General features: G+C 34.1%; 1 non-coding gene across 1 annotated transcript; it reads right to left on the bottom strand.

The window, feature by feature from the left end:
• Nucleotides 1–250: 250 nt before the first annotated feature.
• On the bottom strand, nucleotides 251–323 carry Trnaf-gaa. The gene has a single exon. It is a non-coding gene; the product is annotated as a tRNA-Phe (tRNA).
• Nucleotides 324–7226: the final 6903 nt, after the last annotated feature.

The following is a 7226-nucleotide window of genomic DNA, read 5'->3' as shown; positions in this document are numbered from 1 at the left end:
TTTCTGCTCAAAACATTCTTTCCTGTTATTTGCCTTATCAAAACATCTTTTTGAGCATAATGAAAAATTATTTACAACCAAAATTATTAATCTTAAATTCAAAACTTGTCCAAAATTAGAGTGACATTTCTATTTCATAAATTTCACATTTATGCTTAGTTATCCTACCAAAGCATTTACAAATTGCATTACCAATGAAGAAATGAAATACTTTCAGTTACAAACCAATCTTGAATCAACAAAAAAATCTTGCCGAAACCCGGGATCGAACCAGGGACCTTTAGATCTTCAGTCTAACGCTCTCCCAACTGAGCTATTTCGGCGCGTTGGTTGCAATGACTTTAGATACCGAGACTACCTGCGAGAGCGAGAGAGATGTACGCAGAGAGAGGAAGGTTTTACGAGTATGAGAGAGATAGAATGAGAAAGTTTGCTTCGTGAGTCGTGAGGATTTTTTAGGTGATCATGATATGTCGTGAGAAAGAGAGAGAAAAAGAGAGTGAGGAAAAGAGAGAGTGAATGAGAGAAAGAGAGTGCGAGAGTTAAAGAGATTGATGGAGAGAGAGGAGTGAATGAGAGAAAGAGAGTTTCAGGTGATCGTGAGATGTTGTGTGAGAGAGAGAGAATGAGTTAGTGAATGAGAGAAAGAGAGAGTGATATATAGAGGAGAGGGATAGAGAGATAGTAAGATAGTGGAGAAAGATAGAGAGAGATAAAAGAGAGAGTGAGATATAGAAGAAAACGAAAGAGAGAGAGTATGAGTGAATGAGTGGAAGAGAGAGAGAGAGAGATATTGGAGAAAGAGAGAGTGTTGGAGAAGAGTGGAATAATAGAGAAAGATAGAGATTTTTAAAAGAGGGAGACAGAGAGTGGGAGATAATAGAAAAAGAGTGAGAAAGTCAGTGAATGAGAGAAGGAAAAAGATATTAGATTGGATCAGATAATAAAGATTTCTTAATTTACGTATGTCACAAGATAACTTGGGAATTATTGAACGAATTTTACAAAGTATGAAAATTAATTAATGAGAATAAAGATTGAACGCAATTTGAATCACGATACCTAATATAATATTTATTTGTTGATATAATTACAAATCATATTGTGATGTAACTTCATTTGGGCTGTGTTTCATCAAAAAATTGTCGATTCTCTGAAAAGGAAATTATAAAAATAAAATAATATCCTTCCCATTAACACACCACCGAGGTAGAGAGAGAATGAGATTGATTGATTACTTTATTAATGTAGATAAATATATACTGGCTTATACACTTACATACAATAGCTTACAATACAGCAAAGTTTTAGATGAATTTACATAACATAAACTAAGAAAATAGTTATTGAACTGTACAATGATATGAAAAAAAAAACAATTTGGGATAACTATACAAGATAATATAGTAATGCATCTACATAAATTGGCGGAGCTTTGGACATATCAATGTCCATTCTTTGGAAAGAATAATTAAAAATATCCTTCCCAGTAACTCTCTACCCAATCAAGAGATTAGATTAGATTGAATTTCTTTATTTATGTATGTTACAATATTTACTGGCGTATACACTAATTTACATTAAATGACGATAATGCTAGTTATTCAACGAATTCCACAAAATATAAATAATTAATCATGAGAATATATAGAAAGCAATAGAATAACGATAATATATAATGTGATGTAACTTCATAAATCGGCGGTGTTTCAACAAATAATTGTCGATTCTCTAAGAAGGATATAAAATATCCTTCCCATTAACACACGACGGGTTATGATGAATTACAGCTGTTGGGAATTATAACTCGAAGTAATGTTCAAATAAGAAACTATACTAAATAAGAGAGAGAGAGACAAAGAGAGAGGGGGGAGAGAGATATAGAGTGAGAGAAAGAGAGGAAAGATTCAGATAAAAATAATTACCAGTACGAGCAGAATAACATTCACGAAGAATAATATTAACCTGAAAAGTTTTACAATAATATTGAGCAAAGAAATATGATGAAATATGCAAAAATTGTGGTATTACTGTAATGTGGATTATTGTAATGTTTTCACATGAAACGGTGAAGTTTGGACCTTAAGAAGTCCATTCTCAGAGAGGGTATGGAGGATACACTTCCCTTTAACTCTTGGCCGTAAATAAAGAAGGTTTGAACTTCTAGGGAAATATTATGCCTATGCCTCGAGAGAGAGAGAAAAATTGAATAATTGCCTTCAATAAGGGTGTAGTTAGGACTCTAGGTCCTCTCTGCCACACAATCCTAAAGAGAGAGAGAGAGAGAAGATTGTGAGTCATGAGTGAGAGTGAGAGAAAGTGAGCCACATGGAGGGTAAAATTGGAAGAGAGAGCGATACAAAAAGAGAGGAAGAGGAGAGAGGTGAGACTTCAGTAGGAGATTTAAAACGTTGAGAGATATTTTTCTAAAGTGTTTGATGTTTTTGGCACGGTACATGTTGTTTGGTAGCAGCCCATTATACAAGGGTTTACGGAAATTAAGAGTCGAAAATAGCCAGCTGAACAATATACTGATGCAATCGCCTTCACCCACTTATTTAAACTTCCTCTCTATTTATTTGCATTCTTCCCAATATCTTCAAAAATCTGCAAGTACGAACTATAGTGAGGTTCACGTTATAATGGCAGTGAAGAAAGATAGGAGAAAAACGTTCTGATCCTCGTCTTGTCTATGCCTTCTATAGACGGTAGCTGATACAGGTTTATTGATGTAATATTAATGGTTCATTCTAGTTTAAAACTACTGTAGTAGTTCTGTGAACAGTAGTCCTCGCACAGTTATAAACCACAGTCTCCTCTAATACTGTCCATCAGAGTAAATTCTGTCCTGTCCTGTCGTGTCGGCGAGATATCGGTGAATAAACGACTAATGGCTGTTTGGGTTGTTGTAACGACAATGCTAATAATTTTATGTAAACAGCTATGCTACTATCATCAAAAGCTTACCGAGTTGAAATCACTTCAAGTTATCAATTGCATGCCTCACTGCATGCAATTAATAGTGCACACAACAGCTGTTTTTTCACTTTGTTACATTGAGATCATTGCATGCGTCATTGCATGCAATTTATAATCCACTCGACAGCTGATTTATGGTGAATAATTCTATAGCCTGATTTTTACTCTAATATTGGCGTATGAAGGAGGCTCCTTTTCCTTTTATATTATCCTTGAAAAGCAACATTTCCAAAAAACCTTGTATATACGTCGACGCGCAATTTAAAAAGGAACATACCTGTCAAATTTCATGAAACTCTATTCCCATGCATGCAATTAATAGTCCACACAACAGCTGTTTTTTAACTATGTTACATAGAGATATTAAATTTCATGCGTCATTGCATGCAATTTATAATCCACTCGACAGCTGATTTATGGTGAATAATTCTATAGTCTGATTTTCACTCTAATATTGGCGTATGAAGGAGGCTCCTTTTCCTTTTATATTGTCCTCGAAAAGCAAAATTTCCAAAAAACCTTGTATATTCTTCGACGCGCAATTTAAAAAGGAACATACCTGTCAAATTTCATGAAAATCTATTCCCATGAGATTCGCATGCATGCAATCAATAGTCCACACAACAGCTGTTTTTTAACTATGTTACATAGAGATATTAAATTTCATGCATCATTGCATGCAATTTATAATCCACTCGACAGCTGATTTATGGTGAATAATTCTATAGTCTAATTTTTACTCTAATATTGGCGTATGAAGGAGGCTCCTTTTCCTTTTATATTATCCTTGAAAAGCAAAATTTACAAAAAACCTTGTATATTCGTCGACGCGCAATTTAAAAAGGAACATACCTGTCAAATTTCATGAAAATCTATTACCGCGATTCGCCGTGAATGCGGAATATAAATTTAATATAAACATAAAAATAAAAAAACATAATTATAAACATAAAGAGAAATGCAAAACCATCGAATTGAATGTTGGACCTCACTTCGCTCGGTCAATAATCAATTATATTTTATAAGGCAATATAAGCTATTAAGTGATAAGGTGAAAGTGATATTTTCGAGTTCAAAATTTAAGTGATTTTATTCTATATTTTGTGAATATTTGAAGTTTGGTTTTTGTTTTAACGGAAGTTTCATTATCAATTTATCTAAATTTGAAATTCTTTGTTTTATTCTGATTCATAGTTTCCAGATTGAAGATTTGGTGTTGAAATTGAAGTGAACATAACCTCTACATAATATTTGAACGATTTGTGACAAAATCAATAAATTGAAGAAGTTTTGGGCAATAGCCTGTTTTTTCTTTTCCGACTATTGTATTGTTCGCTCTATCTAATAAATAAATAAATAAATAAAATTATATTTTTCAATAATTTCATAATGAATTTTCATAATTGACATGAAATATTTTGTTGATTAATTATAGATTCTACATTGTTGAAAGACGATCTGGCAACAGAGCAAAGCTAGAAAGAGATTGCGCTATCTGCTTTGTTGAATGATATCAGAGATGAGAGAAATAATCTGTTAATAATAATAAATATTTCTTTATTTTATGATAATATACAAGGATAGCAATACAATTGTCAATCAAACACTGCCATTATAACGTGGACCTCATAATATAGTGACTGGGCTACATAACCAACTCGGAGCGTACGCCTCAAAACCGCCATGAAATTGTGATCTTTGACATCTTTGGACCGTGAAGTCGGCTGAGAAATGGAGTGCATCTTGATCCCGTAGGCTGCTCGTCTTTTCCTCATCCTCCTCCTCCTCCCCCTCCTGTATTCGGAGACCGTTAAGGACACTCACAGCACTTCCTGGATGTCCTGGCTAGCGAACCGCAATCCCGGACTCGGCAGGACCAAGGATCAAATCAGTTCAGGATCGTGTCAAGGATAAAGGCAACCACTATGTTAAGTCCTTGCTCGCCAGAACTATTTTGATTGATTCAATATTGCATAATATCAGTTGAAATTGGGCGCTAACTGAATGGCGAATTTTTATTGACTAACGAGTCCGAAGGTAACTGGAATGAATCCGATTTGTTTGTTGAAAAAAAATTGTTTTAGGTATTTAATATGTAAGTTTTATTTATTATTATATTCTGATTAACTATTTGTGTATTTTTTGTAATTTCTAATGTTAATATTTTGAATATTGTTATTATATTATCGTAGCAGGATTTTTTGTAATGTTCGTGTTTTGATCATTTGTTCTGTTAATCAAGAATGTATTATGTAGCTGATTAGGATAGCAACTCCTATTTGTATGAGTACTTGCTCAAGAACAAATAATAAAACTATTTGATTTTATGGTTTTGATAGTCTGATTAAAGGGTAGACTACTATTTGAAAATAAGTTTAGAATTCCCCCAAACGATGAAGGAGCATGATTGGCCTGAGGAATAAGCCATTGATGGTCGGTCGTTCTTGATAATATTATATTCATAATATTTTATTTATAACTAGCAGGTCACCAGTGCCCCGCATGGGTCTATTTAAAAACTTGACAAACTGAAAACTTGACCTACTGAAATCTTGAAGCACTTAAAATAGGCATATCTCGGTAATCTGTATGCTAAGTTTCAAGTTAATCAGTTGAGTAGTTGAGACTTGATGATGCGTCAATCGCGAATTTCCTATCCCGTACGTGTATAACCCAGTTCTTTCCTTTATTATATTATAGATTAAAAACTCGACAAACTGAAAACTTGACCTACTGAGAACTTAAAGAACTTAAAATAGGCTTATAACCATCATCGGTACATTAAGATTATATATGCAGCATTTCAAGTTACTCAGTACAGTAGTTCAGATGTGATGATGCGTCAATCGCGAATTTCCTATCCCGTACGCGTATAAGCCAATTCTATCCTTCATTGTATTACAATGACCTAGTCAATTAACTATATTGGTCTACAACAATAAAAACTATTTATTTTTCATATCATAGATTGACAAAATCTATTAATATAACAGAAATGAATGAGAAACTTGCAACAGCCTTACGCCCATATGCAGGCAGCATCTCAGTTTAATGGAGATAAATCAGCTGATCGTTTAAACCCTGAATGTAACACTAGAATAATTGTGACCATATCAACAAATAATCGGGCAAATGTTAATCAAACACTGCCATTATAACGTATCTCATTATAGGGAAGGCCATAGTAGATCTCATCAGAGATTAAAAAATATGAAACATTTCCAAATTGAGTGAAAATTTCATTCAATTGAACAAATAACAATTTGAAACGATAAGAAATCTGTCATCTGCCGATATGTTTCAAACACTGCCATTGTAAAGTACACCTCACTATGGAGATGGCCATAGTAGATCTGATTGAAGATGCAAAAATCTGGTGTGATGCACTCACACAACTTTCCTTGCCATTATAAAGATTGATCAAATGACGATAGTGTTCCCGCACATCACTAGTCTACTTTTCTAAGATCTGAGCCAGCTGGTGACAGGACAATAACGCTGCAGACACACAAAGTCTGCTATCTCTTAATAGTGAATGATATAATAGAATCAACAGTTGCCATCAGTTTGCAATTGAATAATCTTATTTTCAAGAATTTCAAGCTTATTTTCAATTTTAGGTGAGAATGTTACTGAACATTAATTGTAGAGATGTTTTTAAGCTCAATCTTTTCCACTTGAAATATTTTGTTTAATTTATATCTGAAGCCTGATAATTGAGAATCTAAAATCAAAGTTTGCATAGATGGTGCAGTGCTCCTGAAATTTTTACAGATATGGGACTTGTGGCAGTTGATAAAGCTTATCAATGACTTTTCTAGGTATGAATTTGATAAAAATTGTTGGAGCCGTTTTCAAGAAAATCGCGAAAAACCCTGTTTTTGACAACATTTTCGCCATTTTAGCCGACATCTTGAATTGCATTTGATCGAGAATGTTCGTGTCGGATCCTTATAGTGTAAGGACCTTAAGTTCCAAATTTCAAGTCATTCCGTTGATTGGGAGATGAGATATCGTGTACACACACACACACACACACACACACACACACACACACACCACACACCACACACACACCACACACACACACACACACACACACCACCACACACACACCACAGACCAATACCCGAAAACCACTCTTTGGACTCAGGGGACCTTGAAACGTATAGAAATTTAGAAATTGGGGTACCTTAATTTTTTTCGGAAAGCAATACTTTCCTTACCTATGGTAATAGGGCAAGGAA

This window comes from Nilaparvata lugens, chromosome 12 (genome assembly GCF_014356525.2).
Source record: "Nilaparvata lugens isolate BPH chromosome 12, ASM1435652v1, whole genome shotgun sequence".
Taxonomy (NCBI): Eukaryota; Metazoa; Arthropoda; class Insecta; order Hemiptera; family Delphacidae; genus Nilaparvata; species Nilaparvata lugens.
Note: the sequence above shows the minus strand (reverse complement) of the source record. Positions and strands in the feature narration are given on the sequence as shown.